This window comes from Sciurus carolinensis, chromosome 2 (assembly GCF_902686445.1).
Source record: "Sciurus carolinensis chromosome 2, mSciCar1.2, whole genome shotgun sequence".
In the NCBI taxonomy this organism is placed as follows: Eukaryota; Metazoa; Chordata; class Mammalia; order Rodentia; family Sciuridae; genus Sciurus; species Sciurus carolinensis.
This window is the reverse complement of record NC_062214.1, coordinates 46,158,813-46,181,937: the sequence shown is the minus strand read 5'-3', so window position 1 is coordinate 46,181,937 and position 23,125 is coordinate 46,158,813. Positions and strand designations below refer to the sequence as shown.

General features: G+C 38.5%; 1 long non-coding RNA gene across 4 annotated transcripts in view; it reads right to left on the bottom strand.

The window, feature by feature from the left end:
• Positions 1-23,125, bottom strand: part of LOC124977917 (uncharacterized) — a 127,163-nt gene that overhangs the window by 49,799 nt on the left and 54,239 nt on the right. The window lies entirely within an intron of this gene.

Here is a 23,125-nt window from a genome sequence, read left to right as displayed (position 1 = left end):
TCTGTGGCTATGAACCAAGTTCAACTAAGTGACTGCACAGTGCTTACTGATACCATGCTGTTCCCAGTGGGACTAACCGGATAAAGAGTGCTCTCCTCCAGGCAGCCTTCCTTGATCTTTCTCCCCAGGAGGGAGACACCATTCCATCTTTTGTGCCTCGAATGAACCCTTCCATAAACTCTCTACTGCTCTGAGCCATTGATTTGTCTGCGTTCCAGGAACAGCCCCTAAGTCCTTCCAGGTCTGGGGCCACATTTGCCACCGTGTGCCTGTGAAGTGAGGAGCACGTAGGGACCATTGGTTGCTGATTGCTGAATGAGAGAAAAGACTGGGCAAAATTCCAGAGATTTTCTTTTTAGGAAGAGAAGTTGAAATTTTGTTTAGTTTATGTTTGTTTCATTGGGAATCCCATTTGTATGCACAAACTTATGTGTAGCCTGTGTGGGGAACATGCTTTTGTGCATGAATGTGTACATCTTTGTTTATGCGCGTTATGTGCATATGTTTGTGTGAGATTAAGTCATGAATGGGTAAGTCCATGTATGGAAAAGTGTATATGTCCATACGTGTGTGTTTGTGTGGGTGTGAGGATATTTATGTGTTTCAGAAGGCACATGTTGACCTGCATTTGCATTTAGACATTTGCATCAATGAATTTGTGAATGCTTGTGTGTGATCATATGTCTATGTCCATGTGCACATGAATATTTATGATTGTGTCTGAGTACATGTGTGTTTGTGTGTGCCTGCATGTCTGTACGTGTGCACATGTATTTTTTGTAAACACAAGTGAGTGTTTCTGTGTGTAAGAGAATGTGCACAAAACCATCCCTACAGAAAGCTGGCCACAGGTCTGTGGCTGGGCCTTGAGGCGTCCTCCCTCATTAGGAATTCTGCAGCATCCTCAGGAGGCCATCCTGACTTCCTCTCAGGGATGAGGAGCTAAGCAGAGGTCAAGTGACTTGCTCCAGACCCCACAGCAAGTCGGTGGCAGCTCTGCGAGGGTCTGATTGCCAGGCTCACACTCCCTCTGCGCGGCCGAGCTGCCTCTCTGTGGCATGTTGGCACCTGGCCCAGGCCTCGCTGCCCGGCTCTGAGAGCTCCCATTGTGGGCGAGAAGTGGCTGAGAGCCATCGCCTGGATCCGCAGGTGATGGCTCTGTTCTGAAATGCTGAGGGAGGAGTGACTCCCGAGGGGACAGGAAAAGGGGCACCCCTCATTTTGTGTGGTTAAAGGGCTGGAAATCACAGGCATGTAAAAGAGGGAAAGAGGAGAGAGGAAACCAAAGCCTATGAGGAATAATGAAGATGTCAAGAAGGACAAACACAGAGAATGGTGGGAGCAAGCGATCAAAAGCAGAAAACACACACACACAAATAGCAACAGGAAGCAGAGGGAGCTGGAGGCCACATGGGCTCGGGAAACTTTTTGTTTCCTACTTTAATTGGTGACCCTGCTCGGAGTTGCTGAAACTGGGCACAGCTCAAGAGAGTTGAGTGTGGGTATGAAAACAATGGGCAGCTGAATGACCCAGAAAGGCAGCCAAGAACAGCTTCCAGTCCCAGCACGGGTGGGTTTCAGAGCTACTCTTCTGGGCACAGAAGAAAGGTTCCGACACCCTCCCAAATCATGTCTGCAGCTGAGTTCCCCCGGGAAACCCACCTGGCCAGAAGTGCCCGGAAGAGAAAGCTGGAGTGCAGGGTGTGCCAGCTGGGCACTGTACTTGAGAGGTACTCAGATATCACTGGAAATGGAGTCCCAGGAAGAAAATCGCATCCACAGGAGCTTGTCTTACCAAGTGTGACCCCAAGGGGTGATTTTCAGTAAGTTGCTTGGTGTGGGAATCAGAGCACCCCAGTGTCAGACTTAGTAACAACAGGCAAACAATGAATTTCTACCTAGAGCAATGTTGCTGTTGAGGAGGTGGCTTTTGTGCTGTAGGCTGGAACAGTTATGTGAGGGAGAGGGCCACAGACACCTGGCACAATGGGAGGCCAAGACCTCCACATCAGTAATCTTCTACCACCTTCCCCACCTCTTCTCCAATGAACAAGTATTTAAAGAGCATCCATTCAAAGGAACACCAAATTATTATCCATACCTGTTCCTGACTAAGACTGGGAATTGCTCTAAAACCAGGAAAATTAATCCAAACTAATTTCAAAAAATGAGCAAACTGTAAATAGGGTCAGAATATCAGTATTTGTCTTCTCTTTTGCCCCTTTAGAGTGACAGTGAAGAAGTAGAGGAATAGAACTCTCTTCAGAGCAAAAGATAATGGTAGGGAAACCAACAAAGGATAAGAGATTTCCTAAGAGGAAAAAATATGCTGAGGACTGAGTGAACGGAAGCTGTTGACATAGCTGTACCCAGAAAACAGGCTCAAAATGCACAAGAGAGAAAGAGCCAACCTGCCTACAAATTTCAAAGAGACTTCTAGCTCAGGGGTCAGCAGACCCAGGAGTGGGCAAGAAGGCGGTTGCCAAAGCACAGAAGTTGATGATTTATTCCCCAAACCACTGAGCCATACTTTCCTTATACCCCTGTCCTGGTTCTGCCTTGTTCCAATTCTGAGTCCAAAGAGGAAAGGGTACACAGTATGTACCTCTGATTTCTGTGCAAGGACAAGAGGACAAAACAGCAACATACTGTCTGCTCTAATGCCCTAGGGTTAGAAGTCACCCACACCCAAGCCCTCTCCATTCTGACAGTTGAGGGCCCCCTGGCCTAATTTCTCTTGCCCTGCCTCTTCTCTGTCAGTCGATTCTTCTATTCTTCCCCAAGACCCTACCACCAATCTACACAAGTAAAGGCAACTGACCTGTGTAGGTTATTTGCCAATAATTTTATACTCAAATTAATGTATATAAGACTTTTATATGCAACCAAGCTATTAATAAATGAGATAAAATAAATACTTTTATAATCATGCAAGGACTCAGAAAGTAAACCTTTCAGCATCCTTTCTATAGAAATCACCTACAGCTGAAACATTCCAAGAGAAGAATGAAAACAAATTGATACAATAGGGTAGCATGAAAAGAAACCATAGAACTAGCCCTGAAATGCAATGAAAAGGCACACCAGCTACCTAGAGAAATTGATCCATTTCCTTTTTCTTAAAAATTAACAACAGATCATAAGGCATATAGGGAATGCTACCTATATGTAATAGTAGGTACCCAGCAAAACAAACAGGAATAAATGACCCCAGAGAAAATAGACATAATTGGGGAATCAAAAAGACTTTCTGAGGGAAAAAAACCCACAACTTCTAAATACTATTCTTAGAGGGATTTTAGAATATATCATATCTATAAAACAAAAATAGAATGCTCTAAAAATAGAACAAAGGAAAAGAATGGACTCTTAGAACTAAAAAGTGTGCTTTATGACTTTAAAAATTAAATAGAAGAGTTGAAAGAGAATGCCAAGATAATTCCTTGGAATATAGAGCAAATATGCAATGACCAAAAACAGAACAAAAAAGGTATGATGAGCAGAGGCAAGCCAGGACACGGATAAGAGTAATATGAGTTTCAGAGAAAATGAGGGGGGATAGGAATTGTCAAAAGCATTCAGTAAGAGAAAAAAGATTGCCAGATTAAATGTGAGTCTTCACATTTAAATGATCCTCTGGGTACTAGCAAATGGATGGAGATGATTCAAAACTGCATAGACACATCCAAAATGCTCAAGATATTAAGAATATAAAGAAAATATAAAATGCTTGTAAACAGGAAAAAAAAAGTAGGTCGTACACAAAAGATTTAGATTTATATTAATATCAACAATACTGAGTGTTATTTGTCCATGCTGAAAAGTATTCAAGAGTCCCATTGGGAAATTAGTTTACCAGTAGTTTATACTCAAATAAATGTATATAAGAATTTTTTTTGCAACCAAATATTAATAAGTCTGAGATAAAATAAATTCATTTTTATGAATTTATTCAAGACTTGGAAAGCAAACTTTCCAGCATACTTTCTATGGAAATCATCTAAGGTCGCCTTTCTATAGAAATCACCTAAAGCTGCATCACGCCAAAAGAAGAATGAAAACAAATAGAAACTAAAGGATAGTATAAAAAGAAACAGAAGAAACAACCCTGAAGTGCAATGAAAAGAAATGCAAAGATAAGACTTGTAAAATAGGTCTACAGAGCAGTGAGTCCACATTAGAAAATAACTAGGCTCCAAAAGGAACATACTTGAGAAAGAAAGGCTGGAATAGAGAAAGAAGTCAGAAAATATTTGTGTCATGGTGACATATCTCTACAAGAAAAGAAGAAGATAAATCATTAGAAACAACACATACAGGAAAATCTACTTCTTACTATGGAGTAAACTAAGATAGGGCGTGATTTTAAGAAGTGAATAAAGTGTAATCAGAAGTTTCCATTTGCCCTTACTGCTAGAAACTACCTTTGGATAAGAGTAAGCATTCAGTATATATTTGCTGGATGGATGGATGGATGGATGGATGGACGGACGGATAGATGAGCAAGAGTGCTATCGGAGTGGATATAGTCAGATGCTTCAACCGCAAAGCACCCTCTGTGAATTGAAACCAGTTGCCTCTCATGGGGCATCTTGTGGAGATTCTTGACTGTGAACTCCTGATGAAGATAAGGCAGCTGCTACTTGGCTCTGTAATTAAAAATAGCTATAGCTGGGCAAGGTGGTGCAACCCTGCAATCCCAGCAAATCAGGAGGCTGAGGCAGAAGGATTGCAAGCTCAAGGCCAGCCTCAGCAACCATCTCAAAATAAAAATTTTAATAAGAGCTGAGAATGTAGTTCAGTGTTAAAGTGCCCCTGGGTTCAATTCCTGGTACCAAAAATATAATAAAGACAGCTGTAAAGGCATAATAATGGATACTTGGTTTATTGGTTTTAAATATGTAGTATTGACCCTTTGGGGGAAAAATCAGGATTCACATATGGTTATAGAATGCTAAGTTTAATAACATAAACACTGTAAAAATAAAGATATAGCTAAAATTTACTTATGGAAAAGTAGAAGAAAAGGCCAAAGATAGGGAATGGAAAAGTCATATTTCATCTTAGATTGTGAAATATAAAGAACTAGTGCCTAGATTTGATGCAACAAGAAACAGAATTCCATACATCTTGCTTTTAAAACTAACCATAGACATAAAACTCATTCTTGTTTTGAGTTCACCCAGAGCTGGATCCTAAAATAAACAACCAGCCAGGATTGGTTTATTTGGAGGAAGACAAAATTGGAGGAGGAATAGGGAGGTGAGATATGGAAGGCAGCCAAGAAAGGGCTCAGTGTGAAGCCTGGTGGCACCATGGTGATGCAGCCTGAGTGGGACTCAGGTCAGTCCATGCAGCACTGTCAGTTGGAGGTTGGGCCAATGCACACCCAAGTAGTAAAGGGCCATGGGATGTAAGTAAGGCAAAATTTATGTCTTCTATGTATACTTGATTAAAATTAGAAAAGAAGACATAGCTCAAAGCAGGCCCATACCCCAATATAGTATGTGACATACACATGGAATAGATGATGTCAGAGCAGAAAATGAAACTTAATGGTTATATAAGGGTATACAGGGAGACAAGCTGAACTGTTCTTGAGGAGCCCAGTTAAGGCTAAGGAATTAGAGGGTTTGGTGATAAATAAGGGGTAGGGAACAAGGTGTAAAAGTCCAATGAAGAAGGTTGAAAATAGAATTGACTGATTTCTGTTCAAGTGGAGAAGGGAATAGATTCAAGTGCTAAGTGCTTGGTGCTTCCTGTTTTCCCAGCAGTGACTCTAAACTCTTATAACTATTTCTGATGCTGAAACCCTTACCTTTGGTTAAGAGTGAGCACTCAGTATATATTTGCTGAATGGATGGATGGATGGATGAATGGATGGATGGATAAATGAAAATGTTCTCAGAGTGGAGACAGTCAGATGTTTCAATTGTAAAACACCCTCTATGAACTGAAACCAGTTGCCTCTTGTGGAGACATCTTGCTTTACCATAGCCATTCCGATGTTAGTAATAACCACAAATACCTAACAAATGCCTTCATCTTAGATCTGAAACAAGGATTGTGTGTAAGTAGTTACTTGGGAGATTATCTCAAGCACAGATAGGAGAGTTGGAAAATAGGATAGGGCAGGATGTTAATAAGCAGGTTTTATGCAATGGGGACTCAGTCCTGTTAGGGAGTTTTAGAAAATGATTTAGAACTTACCTCAGAGTTATCTCAGCAGAAGGGTGAGGAAAGTGGAGTTTTGACCCATAAGCTCCCATCCATCATTCATTGAGGTTCTGCTCCCAATGATCAACCCTTTCCACCTCCCACCCCACCACCCCCAATCCTCAACTCCAGGTTTGTTGCACACAGGTAGAGCTTGCCTCCAAGGTAGATGCCTGTTTATATGCATGAGGAGAAGCCATTGCTGGCGAATACAAAGTAGATATGAATGGAGCACAGATGGCATTTGCTACAGATCACTGTACGCCAGGTATAATAATAAGGGGGATGAAATCTACTGCATTTTGTGTTTATCCTATGTCCATGTCCATAATGAATCCTGTATATAGGTGTGTGTGTGTGTGTGTGTGTATACACAAATATACATATATCACATTAATTAAAGTAGTAATAGAAGGGAGATCAATAGAGTAGGACAAGCAGATCAGGGGGACAGAGAAGGGGAGGGAAAAGGAAGGCACTGTGGAATGGGACTGATCAACGTATGTAGATGTACAAATATGGTATAAAGAATCCCACTACTATGTATAAAACATGTCCATATGTATATTATATATAATGTATATAATATATGTATATGTATAATGGACCAATAAAAAAAGAAATGAGGTATGTGGTCTAAAGAAACTGAGCAAAAAGCCATATAACTAGAATATAATGAGCACAAGGGGGAATAATAAAATTTAAAAATCGGCCTGAAAAGTAGTAGGCAGGAAGAATATCATGGAAGACCTTATACCTGAAAGGTATTAGTTGAGGTGGGCTCCACCGTGATGCAGCAACAACTGGGAGGATTAAAGTAAAACAATACAAATATCAGGGGGTAGGGAAAAAACTATGACTCATAGTGAACCCCAAGCTCAATATAAGACAGAAATGTAGCATGTGAGAAAGATGCTTCTGAGAGTGCTTGTTGGGGTCAAGGATCACTCATTTTGTTTGAAGCAGCCTTGGTTGGTCTAACTGGTATTATGTCTAGATTTAGTCTTCTCATCTTAGAGTGTATGAGAGGGAAAAAAGGAGAGGAGACTCAGCAATATCAATGAAGAAAGTTGACATTGCACTGCAGCCCACAAAAAGAAAGACAATAGAGCTGTCTTCAAGCTTTTCAAAGGTTATTGTGAAAGGAACCCTGGCCAGATACTAAGTTATTCAAAGGAGGGGAGGTTGAAAGAACCCTTGGGTATGGTTATCTCCAACCTCCAAATTCCCATGATATCATCCATGCCACGGTATACATCATCTTTAATGTACGTTCCCTTTTGGTCCAGGGAACCTTATTTGACTGACAATTCATTCAAACCTTCTTCAACTCTCTCCATGCATGGAGAAGAGCTTTGTAGAGATTTCCTTGTCTCCAGATGAATATGTTATAGCCTCTCTTCTCAAGAAACTCAGATAGTAGAAAGAAGCATCATGATCAATTGAAAGACCAGGAATGGATAAAACAGGGACAAGAACCCCTTTCTGGTTATACAATCCTTTGGTCACTAAACTATTGTCATAAGCCCAAATCCTACATTTTTCCATTAAGGATTTGTGAAAAAGTCCCTAGACAGGTTTGTCTTCTGATCCATTCTGGTCTGTTTCCAAATATCTGTAGTTGTGGTCAGGAGAAAAAACATAGAGTTTAAACCAAAAGAATAATATTCATAATAATAGTCAATATTAACTTGAATCAAGTTAAGTGTCAGATACCATGCTGTACATCTGTTCCAGTTATCTGCTGCTGCATAAATAAACCACTCCAAAATTGAGTAGCTTTTAAAATACATCATTTATTTTGTCCATGAATCTGAAAATTCATCCTGGCTCAGGGTGGAATGTCATCTTTGCTTCATCTGGTATCAGCTACAGCAGCTCAGATGGAGCCTAAGGATTCATTTCCAGGATTGTTGAGGTCTGTGGATGGTGAATGGGTGCTGCTAAGAGTTCAGGAGTAGAAACCAGGACTCTAGTTCCTTCCATGTGGGCCTCTCCATGAGCTGCTAGGGCTTTCTCCAATCATGGACAGTTGGCTCCAGAAAAAAGCATGACCAGATGACTAGGTAGGAACTGTACCACCTCTTAAGACCTAGCTTAAAAGGTGTCATAATGTCATTTCCACCATATACATGAGCCCAGGATGGAGAATAGCACTCATCTTTTAATAGGAAGGATATCAAAAACCACACTGTACAATAACCATGGGGATTGGAGATATTGTTGTGGCCATCTTTGGGCAACACCATCTTCCACATAGGCCCTGCCCCCATTTAGATCTCATGGCATCCTTATAAGGCAGATGGTTCACCTACCCTTTCCCAAGAAAGAGACCAAGAATTCTTGTGATTTGCCTGTAATCAAAGTACAATCACATGGCAGACTTAAACTCAAGTCTCTGTGGCCCTAACTCCTCTTCGTTTTCTTTTCTTGGTACTGGAGATTGAACCCAGGGGTACTTTACTATTGAGTTACATCCCCAGCCCTTTTTATTTATTTTTTGTCATTGCTGTTTTGAGAATGGATCTCATTAGATTGCTCAAGCCAACCTCCAACTTGTGATCCTCCTGCCTCAGCCTCCCAAATCATTGGAATTGCAGGCAGGCACCACCATGCCCAGCTTTAAGTCCTTCATTTTTAAGTGCATATGAGTCCACATACCACAAAATAGCCATAACTTCTGACTCAGCATATTGGAATTAGAACTGACTCTGTCGTTTAGCTTGATGATTTTGAATTTAATCCTCTATAACTCTTTGGTTCTTAGTAGTCTTTTATGTAAAATGGGGAACTAAGAATATCCTTGTAAATAACTCTCAGAACTGTTTCATTGTTAAATGAAATAACATATATTAAAAGTTCTCTGGTGCATAGGCAAGTAGGAAATATTTTAAATATTTGAGCATACTAAACCTCATATAGTCTGTCTTTATTTAATATTCTGTAGTTAACATTCAGTAGTAGTAACATTGGAATGACCTCCATTGTTACCCATCTATAGCATTTAGGTTTACATTAGGCTGTTGGTCAGAGAACCAAAATAATAATGGGTCAAAGAGAAGCAGTTTGTTTCCTCTGACATTAAAAGTTTGGTGATATTCCAAAGCTAGTTTGATGACTCCCATATATCATTAGTTCCAGTCTCTTGCTTATTTTTGTTCTTATCCTGTTGAATAAGCCCTTTGAAGATCTTTTCCAAAAGTTCCACCCATTAACTTTGGCTTTTGTCTCATAGACCAATTTTCTTTACAAGGAAGATGGGAAAATGTTATTTTCTAGACAGGTATGTTATTGTAGAAATTCTATTAGTGAAAAAGAGAACATGAGAGTGGATATTGTAGGTGACTTTTGTGCTTTAGCCTGTTGCTACTCTATTCTGCTTGAGTGCTGTCCTCTATTCTTTCTACCCTCTATTGTTGCATTAAAAACCACTCCAAAACTTCCTGGCTTAAAACAACAACAACCATTTATTTTGCTCACAAATTTGCATTTGGAGCAGGGTTTGATAGGGATGACTCATCTCTGCTGCACACAGCATCCTCTGGGACACTTGATGGAGCGCTGGAGGATCAACTTCCGGGTGAGCTCACTAACATGACTGCCAGATGGTTGAAAGGCTGAGGTTCTTGTCTCCTCTCCACAGGGAGCTGCTCCATGAGGCCTGGACTTCTTTACAACACCATGCCCGGGTTTCAAGGCAAGCATCCGAAGAGAGGGAGTCAGACACAAGTTGTATAGCTTTTATGACCAAGCCTTGGAAGTCACGTAGCATCCCCTTCATTATATTCAGTTCCTTGAGGCCATCACAAAGGCCAACCCCAGTGGACAAATATCCTATCTCTTCATGGGGTTTGGTATGATGCTTGGAAGAGCATGAGAGATGAAAAATATTATTGGGGCCATTTTTAGAAAATAAAAATTTTCTGTGATAAAATTTATACCAAAATTACAAATATCATTTTCTCTTATTATAGGCCATACTATCTTAAGATTTCAATGAATGAAACCTCACTCCCATGTTGCTATATAAGACCATCTTGAGATTCATTAAAAGTTGAAGACCACGATTCCATTAGCCTATATGTTTGTCCTTATATAATCTCTAGGTTGAGACTAGCTGTGGTTTGGCTTAGTTTTCAATCAAAATCATGAGACAAGTGTCCTGAGACTGAATTCTCAACAACCACAGACATGTAGTAGTCTTCCAGGTTGGTAAAGTATAGATTTAGAACAGGATAGAAAAGTGAAAGGTTCAGATGGGTGAAGGAAGTTACCTAAGGCCCAAAACACATTTACTTTCTCACTTAACCTACAGAGATTTCCCCAGAGGTCCCTCCCATTAAAGCATACTCTATAACCACTGAATTCAATTTGATTCAATCAATTGTTTGGAAATACAAACATCAAAGATACTCTAACTAGGTTCAGTAAAAGCATGAGTTTCAAACTTTTTGGACATACCTTGTTATAAGAGTTTTATCTATATCACAATCCAATACGCATGTACTTTCAATATGCATATAAAATAATTTTTTGGGCTGGGGAGATAGCTCAGCTGGTAGAGTGCTTGTCTTGCAAACACAAGGCCCTGAGTTCGATCTCCAGTACCGCAAAAAAACAAAACAAAAAAATAAATAAATAAAAATAATTTTTCATAAGATAATTCTTACAGCAGCCATGTGTAACACATCCTGATGTTTTCTATCCTACTTTATTATGTTCTAGTCTATTTAATTTCATTCTTTTATAAAATCAAAACTGACCATAATCCACTATTCCAAAATAATTTCATAACCTACTAATAAACTGAGGACTCACTTCAAAAATTCTGAACTAGAGGTGCTTCCTAGTCTGCTTTGTTTCTCATTACATGAAACTAAAAATGACTCCCCATTTGGCTTCTTACAAATTCTTAATGAATGGTATGCTGATACAATGAAGACAAGTCAACTAAGTAATGGAATTTTAAAATGCTATAGTTTTCTCTGCCAAAATGGAAAAAATATATATTGTTTCCTGACCACAAACCACAGGAGATTTAAAGTTAAGCCTAGAAGATTGAACACAAGAATTTATCACTGCTGCCTCCTCATACCTTTCTAGAATTTTTTTTAATGTTGTGGGGGGAGTCTTAAAAAGAGACAAGAAGAATGGGGGAGTAGATAGCAGCAACATAATTCAGGGGAATGGAGAGTTCATGAAGGAATAGGAGTTAACAACAGATCTAGTGACTTATGCCTACCTGAGAAAGATCTATCTAGTTTGACCTTGGAGATGGGGAAGCTAAAGCAAAAACAGAACCTGTAAAGTCTAAAACTTCAGAGAGTGGGAATCCAGTTGGAAAATTGAATAAATGACTATCAAAGAAGAAAATGTGCTCCAAGAGAGCTGCATGGTTCTCACCTTGGCAGAAGACTAGGATTTACCCTCTGGGAGATTCAAGTAGGAGGCCTGTGACCTGTGAAAGAGCAGACATAAAGGAAGGCAGAGACCCATACTACAAACAGGTGAAGTTACCATGCTGAACATTGGGATCCTCAACCCTATTTACCCCCAGACTCACTAGTCATCACATACACCTTCCAAAAGGATTTGAGAAAATTCTTCTCAGGGAAATTTGACCAAAATTTAAAAAGACCTAAAGATTCTGATATTTGGGAATCTCCTAAGATGACCTAAGAAGATTGCCCCACAGTGGAATGCATAATTTATTTTATTTATTTACTTATTTATTTTACAGGACTGGAGATGGAACCCAGGGCCTCACACAGGCTAAGCAAGTGCTATCTACCATTGAGTTACTTGCCCGGTTCCATCTATATATTAAGCCCCATCTATACATAATCCACAATCAGCTTTCTGGTGCTCAGCTTTTAAATTGGAACAGAGAGCCAAGGATCATGGCCATATGAGAAAATCTCTGACATGAAATAGATCAAAACAAAAAAACAAACAAAAAAAGTAAATCAGAGGAAACAGAGTTCAGGGGGAAATCACCCCAAAAATTATCAGAATATTTTCAGAGAACTCAAGAAAAATTATTACATCAATGAATAAGAACAGTATTCTCAACAAAGGAAATGACAAGAAAGAAAAAACTGAGCTCTTATGAATTAAAAATATGATATCAGAAAAGAAAAACTCAGTAGAAGCTTGGAAAGTAATATAGCTAAATGTCTTTTTCTAAAGTAAAAAAAATAAAATTTAATTTAAAAATACCTTTAAAATGAGATCAGCACTAGAAACCCAAAAAATCAACAATGAGTGTTCAAGAATTAAAAAAAAACAGAGGACACTGTTATATTTAAAATTCATAAATAGTAAGCTTACCATACCCAAAAGATACAAGTCTCCAATTAAAAGCACCCATCATCATATGCCCATCAAAATAGGTAAGAATCACTTTTCTGCCGTAGGCCTTGATGGTTGCTGTTGAAATGGGCTATTTCATAAAGCCATGGAAGTGGTACTGGTCCCAGCCAGATGCTTCTCCAGACACAAAGCCATCATAGTGAAGGATGTCAATGATGAACCTCAGGGCACCACCCCACCCATGCTCAGGTGGCTGGAATCATCCACTATCCCCTCAATTGACAGCTGCCATTATAAAAATATCATCAAGAGTTCAAAGATCAAATCTTCAGGAGAGTCCGCAACTACAATCACCTCTATAGATACCCCTTGGACAAAACTACTGTCAGTAAGGATGTCTTCAAAGCCCCTGCTCTTGAATGCAAGGCCCTCCAAAAGGCCAAAGTCAAACTTGAACTTGAGAGGATGAAGAACTCCAGAAAGGATGTTGTGTTAGTCAGTTTCTGTCACTGTGACCAAAACATCTGACAAGAACAAGTTGGAGGAGGAAATGTTCATTTTGGCTCACTGTTTCAGAGGGTCATTCCATGTTGGACTGAATGCATTTCTCTGGGCCCAAGGTGAAGCAGGACATCAGGGTGGATGAGAATTGTGGAGAAGCTCTGCTCTGTTCATAGCACCCAAGAAGCAGAGAAAGAGGAAGGGAATGCATAGAAGGTGCTCTCTTCCAGGGCACAACCTCAGTGACCCACTTCCTCCAGCCATGCCCCACATGCATATGGTTACCTCCTAGTCAGTCCATTCAAACTAGGGTGGACTGATTAAGTTACAGTTCTCACAATCCCATCATTTCACCTCTGAACACTTCTGAATTGATGCAGGAGCTTTGGATTGGGGTGGGGACATATAATATCTAAACCACAATAGATGTCATCCAGAAAAGAATTCCTATAATGTTTGATGTTTTAAGAAGAAACAGACTTTTGGCAGAAAGTTTGAAAATGAATGAGTAATTAGTAATTTTAAAAGATAGTATTTCTAAAAAGAGACTGTTACCAACTCTGGAAGAAAATTCATACACAAGGAAAGTTATATACATCACATTTATAGCTTGACTGGAAGGGGCATTGACCTAATGTCATAATAATACCCACATTTCCCTTTGACTAATGATATGACCAATGGGATGAGGGGATGGAAGGTATGTGTGGAAGTATTCTAAATCTTCATCTTCTATAGTAGTAAGTCAATAAACAATATCTACAACTCAGCAATAAAAATATCTGTAAATTCATTTAACTTGAAATAAAGTAAAAAATTACAAATAGTTTAAAAAAAAAAAAGCTTAAAGAGTTCAAACTAGTTGCCTCCTGCTAATGGTGAGGTGAGAGAGGTGACAGTAGAATACTACAATCTTTTTAGCAGCCTTATGGAGCTATGTAACTTTTAAACAATATACCATGTCACTTCATATTAATGTATTTAAATAAATATTAAGATGTATGAAATTAGAATTAAATTTAAAAAATGAAGAAATTCAAATATATGTAAAATAGAGTAAAGATTTTCTGAAACATCCCCAGAGTCATTATTTAGTGTCTGTTTAATATATGTTCCTTTGTCCTCTTTTCTGGATGCAATTGAACTAAAACAGGACCACATTGAACCACATTGTAAACATCTATTCTTCTCAGAGAACAATGTCTTTTGAATGTCTTTCCTTGTCGATACATGTGAACAATCTCAAAAGCATTGTTGTGAGAACCATATTAATGTCGGCCTAACAGAACTGCTTGGAGGATTAAATGCTTATGAGACACTGAATGTGGAATCACTATGTAAATTATAAAGCAAGATAAGTAGCATTGGTTATAGCTATAATTACAGTTAAAAATACAGAAAATTTGATCCGAAGCCAAAGTGCTTGATTAAGTGGTTGTACTCCATGATCAACAGATATTCTCATTCATCATACCGAGATCACAGAAATCACTGTGGGAGCTGCTGGGTTTCCAGGATTACACCTGAAGTACAGCACGCCATGCATTATTAAAGCCAGGAGAAACAGCCTACCAGATGTTCTAGATAATGGCTGTTTGTCACAGATATTATCTCCTTTGTCTGAGAACATGTACTCATGTTTATAGAAGCCCCTCTTGGGTTCCATGTACTGCATAATAATGGAAATTATTCTTTCAAATTCAGCTCCTGGAACACATTGTTTCAACCGAAAAATCTAATGTGAACAAAATACATTTTTGCCAACTTGTCATACTGATAGGTGCAAGGAGCTGGGTGCAACCTGACTTTGCTCCTCCTCAGCTATTACTACATGTCTGTGAGCCCGTTTTCTGATCCCCGAATTGGTACTAGAAGACTTTCCTTCCAAATTTGTTATGCAAATAAGAAGTAATATACATAATGTGCCCAGTCTATTGAAGGTATCTACTAAATTGAATCTGTTATTACTTTGAATACATTTATGTGGAAGAGACAATAGAAAACAACTTTGTTTGCTTTTATTTCTCATGATTCCATTAATGCATCCTCTTTAGATAAAGCAGTGAAAAGAATGTAGCCCTAAGCCCTTCAAAATGAACTTGAATTTGTCTGATGTTTATTTCACATATGTATACACCTGATGGCAACAAAAATATGTAGTAAGTAGGGCATATACTTTGGTGTCCAATCTAGGTCTAATTCTGGGCTCTGCCAACTTAAAATTGAGAGACACTGAAAAAGTTATTTAATATCCTGAAGTTTAGTTTCCTTACCTGTAAAATAATATACAATTCAGAGCATTGTTATAAAGATGTAATGAGAGCATACTTGTAAAGTATCCAACACAGTGTCTGCTTCATTTTAAGTGATGGATTGAACACAGCTAATTTTATTATAGGACCCACCCACATCCTCTCAGTGTCTCTCACTAACAAGATACTACCTACTTCATGGATTTTCAAAGTGGAAACATACTCACCAACTAGCAGATAGTAGTTTTATATAGCTGACCTGATTTTGTAAAGAAAGGATGACAGAGGTTTCATGCCAGCGTCAGTACATTGAGGCATTATATTCTGCTGGTACAAAAGATTGTATTTAACTTTCTTTTAAGGCTGTAATAAGTTTAAAATCCAAAGAGTTCCAACAGCGAAGTGTTTTTATGTTAACCAAATTAAGCAAAACAAAAGAAGCAAGAAGGAATGAAGGAAAGAGAAGTTTGTAAACATTAGAATCTAGCCTTGGCTCTGCTATAATTCATTGAGTGACCTTGGGAAGCCCAAGTCTTTGTTCCCTTGCTTGTAAAATGAAAGTGTTTCTCTCTCCCTGCTGTCATTCAGCATTTTCCTGGAGGTCCTAGCCAATGCAATGAAATGAGGAAAAGAAGTTAAACATGTAAGAATATTGAATGAAAGGTCAACATTGTGGTTATGTGCAGACAATATGATTATCTACATAGAAAATTCTAGAAGAGGTACAGACAATTAGATTTAATCAAAGAGTTCAACAAGATTTTTCAGGTGCAAGATAAACACACAAAAAATTAATGATGTTCCTCTACACTAACAATGATCAATTAGAGACTGTAATCAAAAAAAGAAGAGGTCATTTTTTTTTCTTTTTTTTTTAATCACAGCAAAAACACTACAAGATGCCCAGGAATAAATTTAACAAAATGCACCCAACATGGGGAAAATTTTTAAATGTTGTTAAAAGATTTGAAATAAAATGTAGAAAATGTAAAGAAATGAAACACCTGTGTGTGTTAGTTGGTTTTCTACCACTGTGACAAAATACCTGAGATAAACCACTAAAAGGAGAAAAGATTTATTTCGACTCATGGTTTCAGAGGTTCTAGTCCATGGTCAGTTGGCCTGTTACTTTGGGGCCTAGGGTAAGGCACATAATGGCAGGAGAGGAGGTTGTTCATCTCATGATGGCCAGGAAGTGAAAGGAGAAAAGAAAAGGTCAGGGGCCCAATATCCCCTCAAGGCATGCCCGCAACATCCTAACTTTCTCTCACTAGGCCCAGCCTCAAAGGTCCCACCACCTCCCAACAGCACCAAGCTTAGCATTAAGCCTTTAATACACATACCTGTGGGAAGTTTCACAGATTCAAACTACAATACCACATTTAAGAAGATTCAGTGTTATAATAATAATGATTCTTCCCAAAACTAATGTATAAATTTGACAGAATTTTACATATATGAACACACCACAGTGAATCTCCACCTCATGAACAACCACAAGACCAGGATCCTAATTAAATTAAGAGGTATTCCGTGTTTGTATAAATACATCAAAATATACTGTCCTGTCCTACCTAACTGAAAAGACTAAATAAATTTTTTTTTTATTTTTGACAGGATTTCAATCAACATCAAAACCAAACTTTTTTTGGAACTTTATACAATGAAACTACAATTCACATAGAATCACAGTTTATAACCAGGGATGAATTTTGCCTCCATGTGGACATTTGACCATGACTGGAGTTCTAGCCAGTAGAGACCAGAAGTACTGCTCACTATGCAAAATGCACAGGACAGTCCTTACCACAAAGAATAACCTAACACTAAATGTCCATACTGGAGAGACTTCAATATAAAAGAGCAAAGATTCTGGAATAGATATGACAAGAAAGGTTGCCTTGCCAGATATCAAAGATTAACATAAAATTTCAGTAATTAAAGCCATTTGGAAGTGGAACGGGGATAGAAACAGTTATGAATGTAGCAAATAAGAGCCAAACCCACACATAAATGGGATAGGAGAGAGGGGGAAGCCTGGCAGTCACTATCTTTGTGATCTTTGGCAAGTCACTTAACCTCTCTGCACTTCTTTCCCTCAACTGCAAAACGAATACCAACAGTACTTCCCTCATACACTGATGGGAGGATTAGATGAACTAATCCAGGTATGTAAGAACAGAGCCCAGCATGTGGTCAGAACTCTGGGAAGGCTGACTATTATTATGTTCATCTTAAGGAACATTTTTTGTCCCACTAACCTAAAGAATTACCCAGAATAAAAAGGGGGGAAAAAGTCAGTTCTCAATTGCCCATACTAATGGAAACAAGCATTAATGCAAACTGTAAATACCACAAACTATGAACAATCTAAAACTGTACTATCTGATACCAAACCCACTAACCAAGTGAATTTATTTAAGTTTACATTTTAAATAATTAAAGTTAAATAAAATTTAAAATTCAGTTTCTTGATGGCACTGGCCACATTTTGCATGAGCGGAGCCACATGGGGGATAGCAGTTATCATATTGGACAGAGTGACATCAAATATATCTGCCCTTGCAGTGAGTTCAATTGCACAATAAGACTCTAAAAGCCATGTCGGGGGGCAGGGTTTGTGCTCAGTGGTAGTGTGTGCTGAGCATGCAGGAAGCTCTGGGTTCAATCCCTAGCACCAAAATAAAATAAAAACCATGTGGAAAATGTACCTTCTGACTTCCAATTTTAAAAAAGAAACTGCATTCTCTGAAAACAGACAAGCAGGATGATGATGGGAGAGAGGTGGTCGTTCTTTGATTACCATTTCACATACTAAACCATATATTTCTGCATAATCCACATTGATTTTTCTTCATTTAAAAATATTTTATTTAGCTAAACATTGTGCTGTATGCCTCTAATCCCAATGACTCGTGAGACTGAGGCAGGAGAATTGCAAGTTTGAGGCCAGCCTGTGCAACTTAGGGAGACCCCGTCTCAAAATAAAAAACATAACAGGGCTAGGGGATTGAACCCAGCGGTACTCAGTGGTAAAGCACCCCTGGGTTCAATCCCCAGTACTGGAAAATAAAAACATTTTATTTACATTGTTAGAACTCACTTCTGTGAATAAAAATGAAATCTTGTTTAGGACATTTTGATAACTCAGCATTACCAATTAAGATGCCATCGTAGGTGGCAACTGTGACCCATTAGAGGGCCCCAGTGCTTGGTCATTTGCACATGAATGTCCTAGTCTGAAGTCATTACACATCCAGTATGTTTGTAGCTCAGTAAGATGTCCTTACTTAGTTTTTCTATTACTGCTATCTTGGTGGATCAAAACAGACAGATGCATTTACTGGTTTCCCTCTAACGATAATAAAAAGAAACAGTTTATAAAATCAGATTATATGAAAAATTGCCTAATGATAATAATTTATAAGCTCATTGTGGAATAATGATGTATTCAAGAGTTGTCGTTGTATGATGAAAGAAAGGTAATATGAAAGATTTTCTCTGTGAAGAATGACTACAGATGAATTGCGCCCAGATACAATTCTCTGATAAGGGACAATAAGAACCTCTAGAACTCTTAATAATAGACTACTCAGGGTGAATTGAGGATTGCAATAAAAGCCCATAAATTAAAAAGTTTCCATATGATTTCTGATAACAGACATGCCAAGGTGAAATAAAGAATCATTGGAATCAACTGTTATCCTGCCTATAGCCCAGCAGGTCGTGAAAGGAAAATTCCTAGGAAACTATACAAAAAAATATAGTTTATTAAGCTTGGAATTTTTTAAGCCTAGTTTTCAACTACATCTATTTAGAATTCTATGGCTGGGTAAAAGAACATTTAGAAAAGAAGGAATAAGGTTATGTCTTAATTTACGACCCAAAGACATGACAAGAGCAACTTTAAAGTTGGGAAAGTCTATTTTTGTCTCATGATTTCAGAGGTTCAGTCCATGTCAGCTGACTCCATACCTCTGGGCTTGAGGTGAGGCAGAACATCATGGCAGAAGGGCAGGGCAGAGGAGAGCAGCTCAGGACATAAAAACTAGGAAATAGAGAGGAGAGAGTGCCACTCATCAGGGACAAAATATAAACCTCAAAGGCACGATCCTAGTAACCTTTTCCCTCCAGCCACACCTTATCTGCCCACAGTTACCATCCAGTTACCCTAAAGCTCTAATCATTTCACCCCTGAAAATTCTTGCATTGTCTCACACATGAGCTTTTGTGGGGACACTTCATGTCTTAACCATAGTAGGTTGCAAGGGGATTACAACTGCTTTCCCTCTTAGGTCAAGCTCCAGGGAAAACATGGTATCTGGTGTCTACTGTATAAGCACTTCTTATTAACTTTTTGGAAGAGAATGACTTCAACAATCTCGTGTTTTTTACAGATGAAAGAACCATGGAGCAAATGAGAAAATCAGGGCATAGGGAAGATAAGCAACACATTCAAGGCTGTATATGTACTAAGTAAAGCCCCAATTTAGACCCAAGCCAGCTTACTAAAGGCTGAAGGTTTGTAGTCTCTATCTATAGTTGCCTAAAAGTGCACGACACATTGGTAATATGTGGACTACACAATATTCAATAGGATGAGGTGAAGCCAGACATTCCCATGTGAAAACTTCCTCAAGACATCAAATGAAAGGAAAATAAAAGGGTAAAGAAAGGAAGTGGCATAATTGTACCTATGATCAAACACAAGAATCAAATAAACCATAAAGCAAGATATCTCTATATGCTTATTTGTGCATATAAATGCAAAAAAATCATAAAGAAACCAAATTTCTAAAATAAACACTGAAATATAACAGCAGGTACCTCTGAAAAGGGCAGGGGAATTTCAAGAAGGGAAAGAAAGAGAGTCCAGTGCGATAGTCACTTTTTTGTCTGCATACTTATTTATTGTCTGATTTCTTCTATGATGATGGTAGTTCTTAAATTCCTTATGAATTAAATAGCTTATATGTGTGCATACATGCACAAATAGCTATTTATGTATCTGAACAAAATGACTACCTTAAAGTCACAAAATCTTTCAAAGAAATAGTTTAGATAACTTTTTGGTTTTGGTTTTATCTTTGCAGTGCTGAAAATCAAATCCAGCATCTCACCTACACTAGGCAACCACTCTACCACCACCAAACTGTACCTCCATTCCCTCAATTGGATTAAAAAAAAAAAAAAGATAAATGCTGTTGCATTACCTGCCAAAATGTAAAAGTCATCCAGTGAAGTTATTAGCCATTTTCCCCAAGTGGAGGTCCTACAAGGGGAGGATGAGGCAATAGTGTGGACCTGGCTTTCAATCACTCCTCTGGTCTCTATATCCTTCTCTGCACAACAGGTAGCAGTAAGGACACCATGGCCTGGGAGGGCATGTGGTATCCAGTCCTTAGACTCTGCAGAAGGCACCAGCAGGTGCTTCCTGAAACACACTGGGTTGTGTCTTGGCATCTCAACCCCAAAGTGTGATGGACCATTCAAGCTCTCTGCTCTCCTGGACATCCTGCACACTACCTAAGGTATTTTGAGAAATCCATATATGAGAGTTTATCAACCTCAGTCCTGTAGACGTTTTGGGCTAGAAAAAGTATTTGCTATAGGGGACTGTACCATGGATATAGGCTGTTAAACAGCATCTCTGGCCTATATCCACTAGATGCTAATATCACCCTTCCTACTTGTGATGACCAAAAATGTTTACTATACTAGCAAAAGCTGATAAGGGTCCATCTTTGTGAAACCTCCTCATAGAAGATACCAGTTCTGTGTAATCCCACAAATAAATATAAAACTGCTCTGGAAGCAGTTAGACATATGTGATAAAATTTCATATATCTGCCAAAGTTCAGTTCCAGGAAATATAAATGATTACATCTTATAATTGGGGAGGTATCTGTACTTCAGTTGTGACTAGTTTTTGACATCAAGTTCTGGTGCTGTCCACAGAGTTCCAAGAATATTATCTCAACACAGCTGACTAGAGTGCTGGCTTCCTGGGACTCTAGAGAGATGGTTCTTTGTTTTCTCAGGTTTACACTTGAACAAAACATTTCCTCATTTAGCAGAGAACTGCATGGTCTCAGGTCAGTCATGGAACTTTTGGAAGAATTTTGAGAGTACAGATCTTTAACCCAAAACTTACCAGTTCATGCATCCAATTAACCTGCTCTAACTTGGACATTTCCAAGGTATTTGTTGAAAATATGTACATGTATATTTCCTTTTTTAAGTGTATAAATAATTCCCTGATTCAGAAGTGTCATCAGCAAACTTTGGTGGCTCAGTTCAGATAACTGAAATAAAGGTTCTGAGGAACAGCATGACCATTTTTACAGGGCTGCTCACAGTACAAATTCCAATCCTTCTACAACAGAAAGAAAATGAACACTCTTTCAAGTCTATAAAGCAATGACCAACTTATCTACAAAACTTTAATATGTAGCATTGTAAAGGAAACCCCCAAAATTTCTACCCCAAAACAGTCTTCTAATAAGACCCTTACCTCTATAATAATCATAAAACAAGAGTTGGTTCACATACATGAAATTCTAGAAAAGGCAAAACAATAGTCACAAGAAGCAGATCAATGGTTACCCAGGTTGAAGATGCAGAGGATAGAAGATTGACTACCAAGCAGCACAGGAAATTATGGAGTGATGGACATGTCCCATATCTTGATTATGCCATGACCATGTACATTTCCCAGCTAATCAAGTCATATATAAAAATTCCACAAATTTAACTGCTTATAAATTGTACACTCAATACATACAGCTAATTAAAAGCACATTTTATAATTTATGAGAAACCACTCAGTAATTTTCTGTGATGTATTCCTTTGTGTTGATGTAGCAATATATGTTACTCACAAAATCAATTATCTATGTTAAAGTTAATTGTTTAGCCTACGGCTGCCTCTGTACGCATTGTAAGTTTGTCTTGTCCACATGCCGTAAATAACCTAACCTGATGTGCAAACTAACTGTAACCTACTCTTGAAACAAGTAACTCAGTCTCAGTCAACCACAAGCAGCCAACTGTTCAAACCATGTTCAAAAAGACAGGTGCAAGTTGTAACCAATCGGCCTGTCTCTACCTCACTTCTATGTTCTGTACATCAATCAACTCATTTTCTCTGGTTAAAGAACCTTCATATGTGGTGGGATGGGGCATTCTGAACCACTTTTGTCCAGACAGCTATCTAATTCTAGAATCACACACACATAAAAAGAACCAACTAGCATCTGCAAAACTAGATGTGCTGTAGTTTTGTTGTTTGACATCTGTAATTAATCAAATTTCTATAAATTAAAAATAAGCCACATCCCTTTTTTGTGAGGCATCTTCCTTATTTTCTAGAAATTATAAAAGCTAACCAACTGAAAATCTCCAACCTCTAAGAAAATAAAAGGAGGAAATAAAGACTGCTGTTTGGGGAAGCAAATAGTTACAGGTTCACACACTGCCTCTGTTACTTCTCCAGCTATTTAACTTTGGAAATTTCATCTTTGGTCCTCTACAATGGCCACACCTAGCTGCAAGGGAGTCCTGGAAGTGTGTCATATGTATTCTTTGCAATCATCTTTCCAGCTCTAAATTTGGGTTCTGCTCTTAATAGAAAAGAAGAAAACAACTTTCAGTGAGAGGGGAGTGCATCTAGCCATCTCTACCACGGGTACACTTCCTTGAACAGATTTTGGTCTTTGAGCATAACCCCACAAAGAGCAAAGTTCTGTTTCTTTATTTTTTCAAATACCATTCCACACACACAAAGTCCCATTGACTCATGAGGATTGGAAAATGATCACCTTGGGTTCATACAGGAGCCTGTG